General features: G+C 37.8%; 1 protein-coding gene across 1 annotated transcript in view; it reads left to right on the top strand.

The window, feature by feature from the left end:
* Positions 1-20,477, top strand: part of NOX3 (NADPH oxidase 3) — a 79,606-nt gene that overhangs the window by 9,689 nt on the left and 49,440 nt on the right. The gene's annotated exons all lie outside the window — the stretch shown is intronic.

Genomic DNA, 20,477 nt, shown 5'->3' with positions numbered 1-20,477 from the left:
AATAGGTTTATTTAGTGGCGGCGATGTGGGAGGCCGGAGGTTTAGGGGTTAATAACTTTATTATAGTGTCAGTAATGCTGGGGAGCGGCGGATTATGGGGTTAATAGCTTTTATTAGTGTCGCCGAGGTCGGAGAGCGGCAGAATAGTGGTTAATAACTTTATTATAATGTCGGCTATGTCGGGGGTGGTGGATTAGGGGTGTTTAGACTTGGGGTTTATGTTAGAGTGTTAGGTTTAAACGTAACTTTTTTCCCCCATAGGCATTAATAGGGCTGCGTTACAGAGATTTTTAATTCCGCGCTTCAGGTGTTAGATTTTTTTCCAACACTCTCTCCCCATTGATGTCTAATCAGCTCTTGGATTTTGTGTGATATGGAGCTTAGCACACCATATCGCACGCAAATGGAGGCTTTTCAGTCATTCGTAATGGCAGCGCTATGAAGAGTGAAATAACGCAACTAATGTTGATTCTCATAAACTTGCTCTAAATTCAGTATAAATTGGTTAAAGTCAGCATTCAATACTGAACGATTTTTATTAAATCAAAAGTAACATAAAACTGAGAAATGTAGCATTCAATCTTTTATAACAGATAAACATATTTCGAAATTTACATTTGTTCTACATTAAAAATTAAATTTTTGAAACGTATATCTTTGGGGTACGATTTTCTTGATAAAACTTTCACATAGGTTAACATAGGGGAAAACATTTTGAAATACAAAGAAATCTAAAAGCAGGTTCTTAAATTACTGCACCATGTTATCTCAGCAGATACTAAGGACTAGATCAGTGCTTTCCAAACTGTGTGTCGGGACACACTAGTGTGTCGGCAGCAGTATGTAGGTGTGTCCCTGCTTCAGCACAAATTTTTGTAAATTTTTTTTTTTTGGGTTTCTGACTTTCCGCCTGCCTGCTACGTGACACGTGATTGATACCTAGGGGGTCACAGATCATCTTAACCTATTGGCGCAGCTCAGTGGGAACTGAAACTATTCCCATTGGTAGCACATTTGCTCCTGACTGCACGTGCAGTCTCCTTAATCGGCTTGTGTATTCAGGGAGTCGTACAGCAGTGTGTTTGCAGCGCAGGCAGTTGTCAATCGGACTCTGAGGGCGGCAGCTTAAATGCTGAGCTGAAGTCAGTGGTGTTTTTTTTGCAGCTAGCTCCCAGTAGTGCATTGCTGCTCCTGCTTCTGATATATGAATAGGAAGTGGAAGCTTAAAAATGCTTGATAATGAAATGTGAGTGTCTTTAGCTAATAATCCACCAAATATTCAGAAACTGTGTTTATCCCATCAACCTCATACATCCCATTAAAATAGTAAGTATCTATTGGTGTTATTAAACTTTTTTTAATTCATGCACATGCATACTGTTACTTGTAAATGCATTTAGTTATTATATTATTTATGGATGTGTCCGTATCTCTTAAAACAAGTTAGTTTAACCTCCTGTTTGCTAGTACAACTGAATTACTGTGTGGCAAAATGATGTAGGTGTAAAAAGTGTGTCACCAACATGAAAAGTTTGGAAAGCTCTGGACTAGATGTATCAATTTGCGAACAGAAAAGGTTCCCTTGAAGGCCGCCTCTTATAACATGCTTTTTTATTTGCTTTTCACAACAGGGGAGAGCTATTTCTTGTGAGCCATATAGATAACATTGTGATCATGTCTGTGGCTTGTGGCAGACACTGCACTAATTGGCTAAAGTGAAAGTCAATAGATAATAAATAAAATGTAATGTGATCAGGGGGCTGTCAGGAGATGCTTAGATACTAGGTAATCACAGAGGTAAAAAGTATATTAATATAACTGTGTTGGTTAAGCAAAACTGGGAATGGGTAATAAAGGGATTATCTATCTTTTTAATCAAAAAAAATTCTGGTGTTGACTGTCCCTTTAATAGCAAATGGAATGGTGGAGAGCAATAGTTCTCCCTATTAAGTATTGCACAAGTTAATGCTTGTGCAATGCTGCCTCCATGCTCTTGCACAACCAATTGTCAAATAAGTACAGGGTGATTTTTATCAGCCAGCTCTAAGATGCCAGAGAGGCTTTAGGAAACATCTATTTAAACCACTGCTTCATAAATATCAATTGCAGGCTCAAATGTGCAAGCCTGCAACCAATGGGGACATTTGCTTTGTGATAGCTAAACCCCACGCATGAACTAAACAGTAAGTAGTTAGAAAATAAACCCTAACTGTAAGTCAGTACCCCATTTCCATTAATTCTAAATGTGGCAATACACTGCTGATCCTCAGCTAATCACTGCCAGTGATTGGTGGATGTTCACATATGACGCCCCTGATTTGCTCAGTGGCCTATTAGACTCTGGACCAGTAGTTGTTTTCTAGTCTATAGCTATAAACCTCACTTTTATTTGTTTTCTGTTTAAAGGGACATAAAATCCCCAAAAATATTTTGTGATTTTAAGTAGAACATACAATTTTAAACAGCTTTCCAGTTTACTTCTATTATCAAATTTGCTTCATTCTCTTGGTATCATTTGTTGAAGGAGCAGCTTTCTAACTGAACACATGGACGAGCCAATGACAATCGGTACATATATGCAGCCACAAATCAGCAGCTAGAACCTAGGTTCTTTGCTGCTCCTGAGCTTTCCTAGATAAACCTTTCAGCAAAGGATAATAAGAGATGGAAGCAAATTAAAAAATAGAAGTAAATTGGAAAATAGTTTAAAACGGTATGTTCTGTCTAAATCACAAATGTATAATTATGACTTTACTGTCCCTTTAAGTAAACACATTGTAATTTATTTGACATATGAGTACAAGGATTCTCACTTTTTTTGTGAGTCCTGCAGCTTCATTAGGCTATATGTTTCACCTTCCTGCTTTGCAACAAAGGATAACAAAAAACAAAGAAAATTTGATTACAGAAGTAAATTAGAAAGTTGTTTTAAATTGTACGTTCTATCTGAATCATGAAAGAAAACTTTTAGTTTTTATGTCTCTTTAAATCAAAGATATCAGCAGAAACCCAGTCTATTCTTTGATTCAAAACACCATTGTACTGTAACTGTACACTTGAAAGCACCCACTGGTGCCTTTCAAGCATTGTTTTCCATAATCTACTTCTGCTGATCTCAAAATATACACAGCTTTTATTAGCACCAAGCATTATGTTGCTGAGTGAATAACAGGGTTTCTAATAGAGGTGGAAAACCTTGAAAGATGTGCATTTATATGTGTTTACATGCCAACCTTCCATTTCTCATAGGTTCTCTCACTACTTCAAAGGCAAGCTTTAATTGCTAACATTAGAGAGGAGTTAATTAGAGGCTGTTGGAGCTACTGAATGTGCAAAGGATATTCATCAGTGCTATCTGTAATCAGGGGCTCATTTGAAAGTCCACCCATGGATCATTGATTATGCTGGTATTTTTGCCTTCATTCATTGCCTGTGTATTATAAATGCCCCCCTTGGTGTTAGTAATCTATTCAACTATCCTTCAAGAACTGCAACAACATTTTTCACTTTTATACTTGTCTGTGTTAATTAATATAAGTGTACCTTCCGATAGATGTTCCAAATTACTGCAGGTTTGCAGCTCTAAATGAATCAATATTTATATTCAGATCAACACTTTCTATATACAGTATGTCTCTAGGTGCACCTGTGCACCTGTTCATTTATCTTTACAAGTGTTCCAGAAAATGTCACAAGCGTGACCTCGCTAATGTCTTTTTAATATCTGCCTTGTAAAAAAATGCTCTTTTGGCTTCCCGTTATTTTTATAAAGATCTCTGTTGTTTAAAAAGTATGCATTCAATTCTCTTTGCATACATTTATAGATAGATTACAATAGACATTATAAACAAACTCAGTATGAAAAAAAATCCTTTTTTTTTTACAGCAGCATTGTCTTTTTTTTAATTTATTTTTTTACCTGTTTTTTAATCACTTCTAAAGATTTTTTTTGCAGGTGTTACATTTGACAACCTGCTTTGGGTAATCATTATATAACCTATTATAAGGACCACTTTTCATTAGATTAACTAAGATAAGATGGTATCTGCATTACAGGAGGTGCCAGACAGCGTAGTTAATATTTTATTAGAACAGCTCATCCTTAGATTGGGATGACCAAAGAAGAAATGCCTCTAAACACAAAGACTGTAGAAAAAATTGTCAAGAAGTGATTTTTTTTAAATTTAACTTTTAATGATTCACAATTAAATAAAAAGACAGCTTTGAATAAATGAATTCCTGGTAACTGCCCACACACAAGGATAAGTTAAAAACATTTCCACAATGGAATATATCAATAATAGCTTGTCTTTTATAAATCGTAGTGGTCACCAATTAGATAAGATACTTGTGTATTAGGATAATTCCTATATATGCACTAGGGGGGAAATTACCTATATCATTGTTGATGATGGTTAGTTGTATACAACTGTTGCCGGATAACTAGAGTTTTGTTGACCCCTTTATTAGTATTGTTAATGGGTCAAACGTTATACATTGTATCAATAAAAAGAGAGAAGCACTCAACCTGGGAACGAACAATAGCATAATAGCTTATTCTATGGCTAGTTACCACCCTAGAAGCAGCCTCTTTTTGCTCAACATGTGCCTTTCACAGAGAAGAACTTTCCTGTAGCATATCAGTCTGATCCTGACTTCACAGTACAGTCCAGCACCGAAATACTAGGCAATCCCTCTCTGACCGAGAGAAACAGTAAAACCCCAGACGTACGTTTCGGCCTATTGTGGGCCTCGTCAGTGAGGTGCAGCCATATCCCTCTAGGCACACTGAGCAACGGGTCCACGTCTGGATTCCCGCATCACACTTAGGGAGACTTCCCTAAGTGTCATAATTTGCATAAATAAAAAGAGAGAAGCGCTCAACCTGGGAACGAACAATAGTATAATAGCTTGTTCTATGGCTAGTTACCACCCTAGAAGCAGCCTCTTTTTGCTCAATATGTGCCTTTCACAGAGAAGGACTTTCCTGTAGCATATCAGTCTGATCCTGACTTCACAGTACAGTCCAGCCCCGAAATACCAGGCAATCCCTCTCTGAATGAGAGAAACGGCAAAACCCCAGGCGTACGTTTCGGCCTATTGTGGGCCTCATCAGTAAGGTTCAGCCATATCCCTCTAGGCACACTGAGCAACGGGTCCACGTCTGGATTCCCGCATCACACTTAGGGAGACTTCCCTAAGTGTCATAATTTGCATAAATAAAAAGAGAGAAGCGCTCAACCTGGGAACGAACAATAGTATAATAGCTTGTTCTATGGCTAGCTACCACCCTAGAAGCAGCCTCTTTTTGCTCAATATGTGCCTTTCACAGAGAAGAACTTTCCTGAAGCATATCAGTCTGATCCTGACTTAACATTACAGTCCAGCACCGAAATACCAGGCAATCCCTCTCTGAAGGAGAGAAACGGCAAAACCCCAGACGTATGTTTCGGCCTATTGTGGGCCTCGTCAGTGAGGTGCAGCCATATCCCTCTAGGCACACTGAGCAACGGGTCCACGTCTGGATTCACGCATCACACTTAGGGAGACTTCCCTAAGTGTCATAATTTGCATAAATAAAAAGAGAGTTTTTAGTTATACATTGTATCGCCTGTTTGCAACAAAAGTAATAACACTAGTTGTCAGAAAATCCCCAGGTACATAGGAATTTAATCTGGAAAGTCAGTGCTGACCCCACTTATTGTCAGTCTCTATTAATGCATACAAAGGTACAGTATTCGGTTACTTATATTGTGTTAGGTGACCCCTCTGAGGAAGCGATTGTGAAACGCGACGGCGTTAGGGGGAGTTCGTTTCTCTTTTTTAATCTGCTCCACTATGATTATTTAATTGTTAACAATAGCTTTGTTTTCTGATAATTATTACTTCGGTCTCGCAGCCTTCGGGCTTTAAGACATACTTTAAATATTTATCCTTAAAAATATTTAATCTGGGTAAGCAAGTGGTAATACCCCTAATGCATTAAGGCCTTGAAAAAACACTTCACCTTATACTTAAAGGGATATTAAACCCAAAAAATGTATTTCATGATTCAGATAGAAAATACAATTTTAAACAACATTCCAATTTACTTCTATTATCTAATTTGCTTAATTCTTTAGATATCTTTTGTTAAAGAAATAGCAATGCACATGGGTGAGCCAATCACATGAGGCATCTATGTGCAGCCACCAATCAGAAGCTAATGAGCCTATCTATATATGCTTTTCAGGAAAGAATATCAAGAGAATGAAGCAAATTAGATAATAAAAGTAAATTAGAAAGTTATTTAAAATGGTATTCTCCATCTGAATCATGAAAGAAAAATTTAGGGTTTAATGTCCCTTTAATAGCATACTTCAGTAGCAGTATTATTCAATCTGTTATATCAGTAGCGATGTTTAAGTTATAAATCTCAGCCGGTATGTGAATTGTGCTACTGGATTTTTAGAAATACTCTAATGATCGCTCTATGTTATCACCTAATGCTAGATTATACTCATTACTAATATCCAGTTACCTATACTATTGTTTCAGATTTATTCTTGACCTAACATTTTATGTTAGATGTTTAAACTATATGCTGGTTAACAAAAAGCAGTGGTATGTAACTTACAGTATTATTTGGTATGCGGATTGTGCTGCCAAAGACATAGAAATACAATAATGCTGCTTGTTAATTGGGGCTCTAAGACATACTTAAAGTAGTTATCCTTAAAAATATTTAATCTAGGTAAACAAGTTGTGTTACCTTCACTGTACAAAAACCTTGAAAAAACGTTTGACCTTATACTGAATAGCATACTCTAGTAGCAGCATTACTCAGTCTGATATTTCAGTAGCGATGTTCAAATTATAAACCTCAGCCAGTATGCGGATTGTGCTACCAGATTGTTAGAAATACTCAAAGGATCGTTTGATATTTACCCGTTAGTGAAATACAACGGGCAAAATTCTTTTAACATGCAAATATTATCACCTAACATAATATAAGTAACTGAATACTGTACCTTTGTATGCATTAATAGAGACTGACAATAAGTGGGGTCAGCACTGACTTTCCAGAGAAAATTCCTATGTACCTGGGGATTTTCTGACAACTGGATATCAAGTGTTATTACTTTTGTTGCAAACAATCAATACAATGTATAACGTTTGACCCATTAACAATACTAATAAAGGGGTCAACAAAACTCTAGTTATCCGGCAACAGTTGTATACAACTAACCATCATCAACAATGATATAGGTAATTTCCCCCCTAGTGCATATATAGGAATTATCCTAATACACAACAAGTATCTTATCTAATTGGTGACCACTATGATTTATAAAAGACAAGCTATTATTCATATCTACTATTGTGGAAGTGTTTTTAACTTATCCTTGTGTGTGGGCAGTTACCAGGACATTCATTTATTCGAAGCTGTCTTTTTATTTAATTGTGAATCATTAAAAGTTACATTTTAAAATAAAAATTTCTTGACAATTTTTTCTACCATCAAGTCTTTGAGGCCCATTTATCAAGCTCCGAAAGGAGCTTGAGGGCCTGTGTTTCTGGCGAGTCTTCAGACTCGCCAGAAACTCAAGTTATGGAGCAGCCCATAACCTGTCGACTGCTCTGATGAGGTGGGTAGAGATCGCCACAATTCAACCCCATCGAGTACGATCGGGTTGATTGACACCCCCTGCTCACAAGAGCTGCTGGTGCAATGATGAATATGGAGAACGTATTGCTCTCCGCATTCAGCGAGGTATGTCAGACCTGATCCGTACTGTGGGATCCGGTCCGACATACCTTTAATAAATAGGCCCCTTTGTGTTTAGAGGCATTTCTTCTTCGGCCATCTATGGATGAGTTGTTCTAATAAAATTTAATTGTCTATGCCTATACAAAACCATCGGAGGTAGTCCTCAGATAATCTCTTTTACAAGACCCCTCTGTGGAAATTTACTGTTTCTTAGCTACAATTTCTTTCAGTTTATATAAAGTGTAGTTAATATATTTTGTGTGATTGTCTTATACTACCATTTGTGGTTAAATATAAATGGGCTATTTAAAATATACTGTTTTTAAAACTCCATTACAGAAACATAGATTTTGACAGCAGATAAGAACCATAGGCCCAAAAAGTCTGCCTATATATCCTATAAACTCTGAACTTAGTTTATACGATAGTCTTATACTTATCCCAGACATTATTGAATTTCCCCTAATGAAAGCATATGCATAAACTGCCATCTACCTTAAAGGGACAGAAAAAACTAAATTAAACTTAAATTAATGTTATAGAAGAGCATGGGATTTTAAACAACTTTCCAATGTACTTCAATGTATTTCAATGATCAATTGTACTTCATTCTCTCTGTATATTATTGAGTAATCCTAGATGAACTCAGGAGCATGCATGCTATCTGGCAGTAGCGTTTACAACAATGCTTATATCAATGATGTACATAGTTACAAACACTGCTGCCATAGAATTCTAAAGATATGCACACTCTTAAAGGGACACTAAACCCAATTTTTTTCTTTTGTGATTCAGATAGAGCATGCAATTTTAAGCAATTTTCTAATTTACTCCTATTATCAAATTTTCTTCATTCTCTTGGTATCTTTATTTGAAATGCAAGAATGTAAGTTTTAGATGCCGGCCCATTTTTGGTGAATAACCTGGGTTATTCTTGCTGATTGGTGGATAAATTCATCCACTAATAAAAAAAGTGCTGTCCAGAGTCTGAACCAAAAAAGAAGCTTAGATGCCTTCTTTTTTTAAATAAAGATAGCAAGTGAACGAAGAAGAATTGATAATAGGAGTAAATTAGAAAGTTGCTTAAAATTGCATACTCTATCTGAATCACAAAAGAAAAAATTTGGGTTCAGTGTCCCTTTAACCCCTTAACGACCGACGACATATGCCATACGTCCTCAAAAAAAAAGCACTTAACGACCGAGGACGTATGGCATACGTCGTCGGTTTAACAGAGCACTGGAAGCGATCGAAATCGCTTCCAGCTGCTCTAACAGTATTGCAGGCTTGCCTTGATGTCTAGGCATCCTGCAATACTGTTCCCGAGTGCCGGGACCGGATTGATCACTCCCCCACTAGTGATCACTTCCGGTTTCGCTCCACGTGGAGCCCGGCAGTGTTTCAGAGCATCGGAAGCGATCGGACACGCTTCCGATGCTCTGCTTGTGTGCTAAGTGCCTCGGTGGGTCGAGGCACTTAGTTAGTTGTAAAATAAAAGTAAAAAAGTAAAAAAAAAAAAACGAATAAAATAAAAAAAGCCCTAAATAGCCCCCCCCTCCCCCTTCACTAGGCATCCAAGATGGCGATGCCCAGTGCATCATGGGGCCTCTGGGGGTGTCCCTAGCCTGCATCATCATAGGGGCAAGCTAGGGTCACCCAATCTGAGCCTCCCACCCTAAAAAAAATAATAATAATAAAATACCCCATTTGTCTGATCATGTCAATTTTTGTAAATATTGACACTGATCAGTGTGGATCTCCCTCCCTCTCCTCACTTGCCATTTTGTTGGAGAGAGAGAGAGACCTGTATTTAGCAGAGAGAGAGATTTATTTATTTTATTTGTTAAAAAATATAGAACCAAAGGCTCTTTTCAGAGCCATTAACCCCTAGCTTGCCAGTGATCACTATATATCACTGGCAGTAGCATAGGTGCACTTTTTTTTGCTGCATTTTGCTGTCTGTGCATTTTTTTAGGGGTTAATTTTGTTGTTGTAATTTTTTAAAAACCCAAAGGCTCTTTTCAGAAACATTTAGTTAATTTAATTTAATTTTCAGAGCCATTAACCCCTAGCTTGCCAGTGATCGCTATAAATCACTGGCAGTTGCATAGCTGTACTTTTTTGCTGTCTGTGCATTTTTTTAGGGGTTAATTTTGTTGTTGTAATTTTTTAAAAACCCAAAGGCTCTTTTCAGAAACATTTAGTTAATTTAATTTAATTTTCAGAGCCATTAACCCCTAGCTTGCCAGTGATCGCTATAAATCACTGGCAGTTGCATAGCTGTACTTTTTTGCTGTCTGTGCATTTTTTTAGGGGTTAATTTTGTTGTTGTAATTTTTTAAAAACCCAAAGGCTCTTTTCAGAAACATTTAGTTAATTTAATTTAATTTTCAGAGCCATTAACCCCTAGCTTGCCAGTGATCGCTATAAATCACTGGCAGTTGCATAGCTGTACTTTTTTGCTGTCTGTGCATTTTTTTAGGGGTTAATTTTGTTGTTGTAATTTTTTAAAATCCCAAAGGCTCTTTTCAGAAACATTTAGTTAATTTAATTTAATTTTCAGAGCCATTAACCCCTAGCTTGCCAGTGATCGCTATAAATCACTGGCAGTAGTATAGCTGTACTTTTTTGCTAGTTAATTTAGTTAATTAATTTAGTTAATTTAAATTTCAGAGCCATTAACCCCTAGCTTGCCAGTGATCGCTATAAATCACTGGCAGTTGCATAGCTGTACTTTTTTGCTGTCTGTGCATTTTTTTAGGGGTTAATTTTGTTGTTGTATTTTTTTAAAAACCCAAAGGCTCTTTTCAGAAACATTTAGTTAATTTAATTTAATTTTCAGAGCCATTAACCCCTAGCTTGCCAGTGATCGCTATAAATCACTGGCAGTAGCATAGCTGTACTTTTTTGCTAGTTAATTTAGTTAATTAATTTAGTTAATTTAATTTTTTTTAGTAATTGTTTTCTGTGACAGATACAGAAATGTCACAGAAAAGATATAGTGCTGAGGAGGCGTATGCCATCCTTGCGTCAGAGTCAGATGCCTCTATTTCTGACTCAGACCCCAATTTTGACCCTGCCATGTGCTCAGATACATCACTAGATGCAGTCTCAACTGATAGTGATGTATCTGTGGCTGCTAGCCCCCCTGCCAGCCCCCCTGCTACCCCCCCCCTGCCAGCCCCCCTGCTAGCCCCCCTGCCAGAAGGAGGCGTGTTGCTGCCATTGCTGCTGAAGAGTGGGTAACGCCTCATCTCCAGAGGCCAGATATCCCACCCTTCACAGCAAATGCTGGCATAAATATAGATGTGGCAGGTTTTAGCCCCCAGCAGTTTCTGGAAGTGTTTCTGGGCGATGATATATTGGGGAACATTGTCGCCCAAACTAATTTATATGCCCATCAGTTCCGTGCTGCAAAGCCTGGAACATATTTGGCAAAGCAGCAATGGGCCCCCATCAATGTGCCAGAATTCAAAAAATTCTGGGCATTGACTATGCTGATGGGCATCATAAAGAAACCCTCCATTCGCTCCTACTGGAGTAGTAGCCCCATCTGCTCTACCCCCATTTTCTCCCAGACTATGTCGAGGAAGAGGTATGAAATGATTCTGCATTTCATGCACTTCAGCGACAACAGCCTGTGCCCCCCTAGGGAGCATCCCCAATTTGACAGGCTGTATAAAATCCGCCCCCTGATAACCCACTTTTCTGCCAGGTTTGCAGAGGCTTATACACCTGGAAGGAATATATGCGTTGATGAATCCCTAATGAAGTATAAGGGAAGGCTGGGATTCAAGCAGTATATTCCTTCCAAACGCTCCAGATATGGGGTAAAGGTGTATAAGCTCTGTGACAGCGAGACTGGGTATACTCAGGCCTTCCGGGTGTATGAGGGAAAGGATAGCCACCTTGACCCTCCAGGTTGCCCAGAACATATGGGAACCACTGGCAAGATTGTCTGGGACCTGATATTACCCCTAATGAACAAAGGGTATCACTTGTACTTAGACAATTTTTATACAAGTGTCCTTTTGTTCAAGCTACTCTATTGCTTTGATACAGTAGCTTGCGGTACAATTAAAAAGAACCGCGCAGGTTTCCCAGGACAACTTGTACGCACCCGGCTACGAAGGGGGGAGACCTCAGCTCTGCGCCAAGAGGAGCTGTTGGCACTTAAGTACAGAGACTAGAAGGATGCATACCTTCTTACCACCATCCACACAGAGAGGACGGTGGCGGTTTCTGTACGTGGCAGAGCTGAGATCATAAGGAAGCCAGTGTGCATCAAGTCTTATAACCGGCATATGGGTGGGGTTGATCTGGCTGATCAGCTGCTGCAGCCCTACCTAATTATGCGGAAGACAAGGGCCTGGTACAAAAAGGTTGCAATTTACCTAATGCAGATTGCAACCCACAACGCTTTTTTGTTGTTCAAAAAAGCAAACCCCAGAGTTAAAAAAAACTTTTTTACAGTTTCAGCTCCAGATTATTACTGGGATTTTGTACCATGATGCACCTGCTCCCCGGGCGGTGATGGGAGAGAGCAGAGTTGGGGCTACTCATTTTATTTTTAAAATCCCCCCTACTGCCGCAAAGCAGAAACCACAAAAAAAAATGCAGAGTCTGTACCAAGAGGGGGAAGAGAAGGGACACCATATATCACTGTCCTGATTGCCCTGGACAGCCTGCACTCTGCATTGGGGACTGCTTCAAGCGGTACCATACAATGGTCAATTTTTAAAAAAATAAATACATTTGGTGTTATATATATATATATATATATATATATTTTTTTTTTTGGTTATGTTTACTGTTAGATGGGTTTTTGTTTTTTTTTACTTTTACTGTGCCAGATTTTTACATTTCACTACTCTATTTTTTTCTAAAATTGGGCCTGTTATTTTTTTTTAACCAAAACCCCTGTCAAACCTATGCATGGGGGGCATAGGTGTTCTCAGGGTGCCTTGCAAAAAACAACCTGAAGTATGTTTTTGTAATAACTTACAACAGTCTCTCCTAAATCATAGTCAAAAAGCAATGTGTCTGTAAAAATGAAAATTGAAAAATTACCACCATACACTTTCTCCAATTTTTTGGGCTAAAACGGTTGCTTCAAAGGCATCAAAGCATACCATATACAATACCTTGGGGTGTCAACATTTAAAAAATATACACTTTCATGGCAATAAATAAAAGTGGGGTATGCGATAGGCCACAAACTAAAGATAGGCCTATCAGAAGAAATACTCTCATTGTTAATAACTAAAATCCACAAGTCATACATTTGTAACATAACCTTCCCAAAATCCTGGCAAACCTATGCATGGGGGGCATAGGTGTACTCAGGGTGCCTTGCAGAAAACAACCTGAAGTATTCTTTTGCAATAACTTACAACAGTCTCTCCTAAATCATAGTCAAAAAGCAATGTGTCTGTAAAAATGAAAATTGAAAAATAACCACCATACACTTTCTCCAATTTTTTGGGCTAAAACGGTTGCTTCAAAGGCATCAAAGCACACCATATACAATACCTTGGGGTGTCAACATTTAAAAAATATACACTTTCATGGCAATAAATAAAAGTGGGGTATGCAATAGGCCACAAACTAAAGATAGGCCTATCAGAAGAAATACTCTCATTGTTAATAACTAAAATCACAAGTCATAAAATTGTAACATAACCTTCCCAAAATCCTGGCAAACCTATGCATGGGGGGCATAGGTGTACTCAGGGTGCCTTGCAGAAAACAACCTGAAGTATTCTTTTGCAATAACTTACAACAGTCTCTCCTAAATCATAGTCAAAAAGCAATGTGTCTGTAAAAATGAAAATTGAAAAATAACCACCATACACTTTCTCCAATTTTTTGGGCTAAAACGGTTGCTTCAAAGGCATCAAAGCACACCATATACAATACCTTGGGGTGTCAACTTTTCAAATATATGCACATTCATGGAAAACAAATAAATTGGGGTATGTTAAAAGACCCCCCAAAAAGACGATAGGCAAAGAAAATATGTTAAATGTGAAAAAAAATCACAAACGCATGTCAGACATTTGGCATTGCACCCCCCAAACAAGCCACCAAACCTATGCATAGGTGGTATCACTGAACTCAGTAGATGTTGGTGACCACATATTGGTGTCTTCTTTGGTAGTAACACATAACAGGAGCTGTGAATCCATGTCTAAAGTACAATGTATGTGAACAATAACACAAAAATATGAATGCCCAATAGTTTGACAAAGACTAGTGGTTAAATTAGTGCATGGAAAGTGTTAAAATACCTGCATTTGAAATACCCTAGGAAGTCTACTTTTCAAAAATATATGGTTTGATTGAGGTAAATTACATTGGCCGGCTTCAGAAATGTCTTAAATAGGACATGGGTGCATGGGATGTGAAAATTCAAAGTGGAAAAAATGGAATGGGCTTCCTAAAAATAAGGCCTTTTAGCCCCCAGAGAGCCCAACACACCTATACATGGGTGGTATCACTGTACTCAAGAGAGGTTGTTGAACACATATTGAGGTGTTTTTTGGCAGTAACACATAACAGGAACTGAAAATCCATGCCTAAAGTACAATGTGTGTGAAAAATAACACAAAAAAATGACTACACAAAAGTTTGACAAAGACTGGTGGTTGAATTAGTGCATGGAAAGTGTTAAAATATCAGCATTTGAAAAACCCTAGGGTGTCTATTTTTCAAAAATATATGGTTTGATGGGGGTAAATTCCATTGGCCAGCTTCAGAAATGTCCCAAATAGGACATGGGTGCATGATGACCGATGTGAAAATTCCAAGTTGAAAAACTGGAATGCGCTACCTAAAAATAAGGCCATTTAGCCCCCAGAGAACCCGACACACCTATACATAGGTGGTATCACTGTACTCAGGAGATGTTGTTGAACACATATTGAGGTGGTTTTTGGCAGTAACACATAACAGGAACTGAAAATCCATGCCTAAAGTACAATGTGTGTGAAAAATAACACAAAAAAATGACTACCCAAAAGTTTGACAAAGACTGGTGGTTGAATTAGTGCATGGAAAGTGTTAAAATATCAGCATTTGAAAAACCCTAGGGTGTCTACTTTTCAAAAATATATGGTTTGATGGGGGTAAATTCCATTGACCAGCTTCAGAAATGTCCCAAATAGGACATGGGTGCATGATGACCGATGTGAAAATTCCAAGTTGAAAAACAGGAATGCGCTACCTAAAAATAAGGCCATTTAGCCCCCAGAGAACCCGACACACCTATACATAGGTGGTATCACTGTACTCAGGAGATATTGTTGAACACATATTGAGGTGGTTTTTGGCAGTAACACATAACAGGAACTGAAAATCCATGCCTAAAGTACAATGTGTGTGAAAAATAACACAAAAAAATGACTACCCAAAAGTTTGACAAAGACTGGTGGTTGAATTAGTGCATGGAAAGTGTTAAAATATCAGCATTTGAAAAACCCTAGGGTGTCTACTTTTCAAAAATATATGGTTTGATGGGGGTAAATTCCATTGGCCAGCTTCAGAAATGTCCCAAATAGGACATGGGTGCATGATGACCGATGTGAAAATTCCAAGTTGAAAAACTGGAATGCGCTACCTAAAAATAAGGCCATTTAGCCCCCAGAGAACCCGACACACCTATACATAGGTGGTATCACTGTACTCAGGAGATGTTGTTGAACACATATTGAGGTGGTTTTTGGCAGTAAAACATAACAGGAACTGAAAATCCATGTCTAAAGTACAATGTGTGTGAAAAATAACACAAAAAAATGACTACCCAAAAGTTTGACAAAGACTGGTGGTTGAATTAGTGCATGGAAAGTGTTAAAATATCAGCATTTGAAAAACCCTAGGGTGTCTACTTTTCAAAAATATATGGTTTGATGGGGGTAAATTCCATTGGCCAGCTTCAGAAATGTCCCAAATAGGACATGGGTGCATGATGACCTATGTGAAAATTCCAAGTTGAAAAACTGGAATGCGCTACCTAAAAATAAGGCCATTTAGCCCCCAGAGAACCCAACACACCTATACATAGATGGTATCACTGTACTCAGGAGATGTTGTTGAACACATATTGAGGTGGTTTTTGGCAGTAACACATAACAGGAACTTAAAATACATGCCTAAAGAACAATGTGTGTGAAAAATAACACAAAAAAATGACTACACAAAAGTTTGACAAAGACTGGTGGTTGAATTAGTGCATGGAAAGTGTTAAAATATCAGCATTTGAAAAACCCTAGGGTGTCTACTTTTCAAAAATATATGGTTTGAGGGGGGTAAATTCCATTGGCCAGCTTCAGAAATGTCCCAAATAGGACATGGGTGCATGATGACCGATGTGAAAATTCCAAGTTGAAAAACAGGAATGCGCTACCTAAAAATAAGGCCATTTAGCCCCCAGAGAACCCGACACACCTATACATAGGTGGTATCACTGTACTCAGGAGATGTTGTTGAACACATATTGAGGTGGTTTTTGGCAGTAACACATAACAGGAACTGAAAATCCATGCCTAAAGTACAATGTGTGTGAAAAATAACACAAACAAATGACTACCCAAAAGTTTGACAAAGACTGGTGGTTGAATTAGTGCATGGAAAGTGTTAAAATATCAGCATTTGAAAAACCCTAGGGTGTCTACTTTTCAAAAATATATGGTTTGATGGGGGTAAATTCCATTGGCCAGCTTCAGAAATGTCCCAAATAGGACATGGGTGCATGATGACCGATGTGAAAATTCCAAGTTGAAAAACAGGAATGCGCTACCTAAAAATAAGGCCATTTAGCCCCCAGAGAACCCGACACACCTATACATAGGTGGTATCACTGTACTCAGGAGATATTGTTGAACACATATTGAGGTGGTTTTTGGCAGTAACACATAACAGGAACTGAAAATCCATGCCTAAAGTACAATGTGTGTGTGAAAAATAACACAAAAAAATGACTACCCAAAAGTTTGACAAAGACTGGTGGTTGAATTAGTGCATGGAAAGTGTTAAAATATCAGCATTTGAAAAACCCTAGGGTGTCTACTTTTCAAAAATATATGGTTTGATGGGGGTAAATTCCTTTGGCCAGCTTCAGAAATGTCCCAAATAGAACATGGGTGCATGATGACCGATGTGAAAATTCCAAGTTGAAAAACTGGAATGCGCTACCTAAAAATAAGGCCATTTAGCCCCCAGAGAACCAGACACACCTATACATAGGTGGTATCACTGTACTCAGGAGATGTTGTTGAACACATATTGAGGTGGTTTTTGGCAGTAACACATAACAGGAACTGAAAATCCATGCCTAAAGTACAATGTGTGTGAAAAATAACACAAAAAAATGACTACCCAAAAGTTTGACAAAGACTGGTGGTTGAATTAGTGCATGGAAAGTGTTAAAATATCAGCATTTGAAAAACCCTAGGGTGTCTACTTTTCAAAAATATATGGTTTGATGGGGGTAAATTCCATTGGCCAGCTTCAGAAATGTCCCAAATAGGACATGGGTGCATGATGACCGATGTGAAAATTCCAAGTTGAAAAACTGGAATGCGCTACCTAAAAATAAGGCCATTTAGCCCCCAGAGAACCCAACACACCTATACATAGATGGTATCACTGTACTCAGGAGATGTTGTTGAACACATATTGAGGTGGTTTTTGGCAGTAACACATAACAGGAACTGAAAATACATGCCTAAAGTACAATGTGTGTGAAAAATAACACAAAAAAATGACTACACAAAAGTTTGACAAAGACTAGTGGTTGAATTAGTGCATGGAAAGTGTTAAAATACCAGCATTTGAAATACCCTAGGGTGTCTACGTTTCAAAAATATATGGTTTGATGGGGGTAAATTCCATTGGCCAGCTTCAGAAATGTCCCAAATAGGACATGGGTGCATGATGACCGATGTGAAAATTCCAAGTTGAAAAACTGGAATGCGCTACCTAAAAATAAGGCCATTTAGCCCCCAGAGAACCCGACACACCTATACATAGGTGGTATCACTGTACTCGGGAGATGTTGTTGAACACATATTGAGGTGGTTTTTGGCAGTAACACATAACAGGAACTGAGAATCCATGACTAAAGTACAATGTGTGTGAAAAATAACACAAAAAAATGACTACCCAAGAGTTTGACAAAGACTAGTGGTTGAATTAGTGCATGGAAAGTGTTAAAATACCAGCATTTGAAATACCCTAGGGTGTCTAATTTTCAAAAATATATGGTTTGATGGGGGTAAACTCCATTGGCCAGCTTCAGAAATGTCCCAAATAGGACATGGGTGCATGATGACCAATGTGAAAATTCCAAGTTGAAAAACTGGAATGTGCTACCTAAAAATAAGGCCATTTAGCCCCCAGAGAACCCGACACACCTATACATAGGTGGTATCACTGTACTCAGGAGATATTGTTGAACACATATTGAGGTGGTTTTTGGCAGTAACACATAACAGGAACTGAAAATACATGCCTAAAGTACAATGTGTCTGAAAAATAACACAAAAAATGACTACCCAAAAGTTTGACAAAGACTAGTGGTTGAATTAGTGCATGGAAAGTGTTAAAATAACAGCATTTGAAATACCCTAGGGTGTCTACTTTTCAAAAATATATGGTTTGATGGGGGTAAATTCCATTGGCCAGCTTCAGAAATGTCCCAAATAGGACATGGGTGCATGATGACCGATGTGAAAATTCCAAGTTGAAAAACTGGAATGTGCTACCTAAAAATAAGGCCATTTAGCCCCCAGAGAACCCGACACACCTATACATAGGTGGTATCACTGTACTCAGGAGATATTGTTGAACACATATTGAGGTGGTTTTTGGCAGTAACACATAACAGGAACTGAAAATCCATGCCTAAAGTACAATGTGTGTGAAAAATAACACAAAAAAATGACTACCCAAAAGTTTGACAAAGACTGGTGGTTGAATTAGTGCATGGAAAGTGTTAAAATACCAGCATTTGAAATACCCTAGGGTGTCTACTTTTCAAAAATATATGGTTTGATGGGGGTAAATTCCATTGGCCAGCTTCAGAAATGTCCCAAATAGGACATGGGTGCATGATGACCGATGTGAAAATTCCAAGTTGAAAAACTGGAATGCGCTCTCTAAAAATAAGGGCTTTTAGCCCACAGAGAACCCGACACACCTATACATGGGTGGTATCACTGTACCCAGGAGATGCTACTGAAGACATATTAGGGTGTTATTTGGCAGTAACCCTTACCATTTTATCAGTAAATGTATTCTTAAATTGCTATTTGTCAAAAAATCTAATTATTTATTTTCCCCCCAAACTTTGGCATAGATTGGTGGTAAAATGGTTGCATGAAAAAACTCAAAATACCCCAAGTTTAATACCTTAGGTTGTCTTCTTTTAAAAAATATATACATTTGAAGGGTTATTCAGGGATTCCTGACAGATATTGGTGTTACAATGTAACTATCGCCAATTTTGAAAAAACATGGTTTTGAAATAGCAAAGTGCTACTTGTACTTATTGCCCTATAACTTGCAAAAAAAGCAAAGAACATGTAAACATTGGGTATTTCTAAACTCAAGACAAAATTTAGAAACTGTTTAGCATTGGTATTTTATGGTGGTTGTAGATGTGTTAGAGATTTTGGGGCTCAAAGTTAGAAAAAGTGTGTTTTTTTCATTTTTTCCTAATATTTTATAATTTTTTTATAGTAAATTATAAGATATGATGAAAATAATGGTATCTTTAGAAAGTCCATTTAATGGCGAGAAAAACGGTATATAATATGTGTGGGTACAGTAAATGAGTAAGAGGAAAATAACAGTTAAACACAAACATCGCAGAAATGCAAAAATAGCCTTGGTCCCAGATGGTCAACAAATTGAAAAGTGGCCTGGTCACTAAGGGGTTAAGCTCCTACCAGCCTACTAAGGTTTACTCTTCATCAAAGTACACCAAGAGAATATAGCAAATTTGATAAGTTAATTGGAAAGTTGTTGCTTTGCCTAAATCATGAAAAGTTAATTTTGCTGTCCCTTTAATTTATTCCTATCTCATACTGCTTCCCCTTGTACTATTATATTGTCAAAGTTCTAAAGTTCTCTGCTCGGCTAGATGATCTAAGAAGTCTCTCCAGTATGGTGAGATCCCTCAAAACATTTTTTTTTAAAAGCTGTTTATCTCCCCATGAGGAGAGACTGTTACATTACAATATAAGGTCTAAAATAATCACAGAGATTTTGTGTGATTTCTCTCCATTCCGGAAAGTTTTTGATGAATTGGCACAAAGGGAGACCTCCTGGCTGGTCCAGTGATAAATCTTTGCAGATCACTAGCTGAGATCTTTGTTATGTACATCTTCCCAGTACAGTGAATCAGAAACTACATTTGGGAATATATAAACTCTTCTCTCAGATGTGTGTTTGTGGGTTCATTGGGTTGGTAATAGTGAATGTAAAGGTTTGTAGTGACAATCACTGGAAACAAGTGGGTTAAAAAGTAAGAGATTGTGTAATAATTAGCCTGCATATAAGGGCAAAAATGAAAATCAGGACAGGCACTTTATTAAGCTGAATTGTCGTTGAAGTTATTTACTATTAAAATGCCACATAAAAATATTGTGTTTCAAAATGTTACGGGGAAAAATTGATCAACATTGCATATGTTGTATAAGCTTTATAGCAGTCTAGTTAACAGTAG

Source organism: Bombina bombina, chromosome 4 (assembly GCF_027579735.1).
Source record: "Bombina bombina isolate aBomBom1 chromosome 4, aBomBom1.pri, whole genome shotgun sequence".
NCBI lineage: Eukaryota > Metazoa > Chordata > Amphibia > Anura > Bombinatoridae > Bombina > Bombina bombina.
The sequence above is the reverse complement of the archived record's forward strand: the minus strand, read 5'-3'. Positions and strand labels throughout refer to the sequence as shown.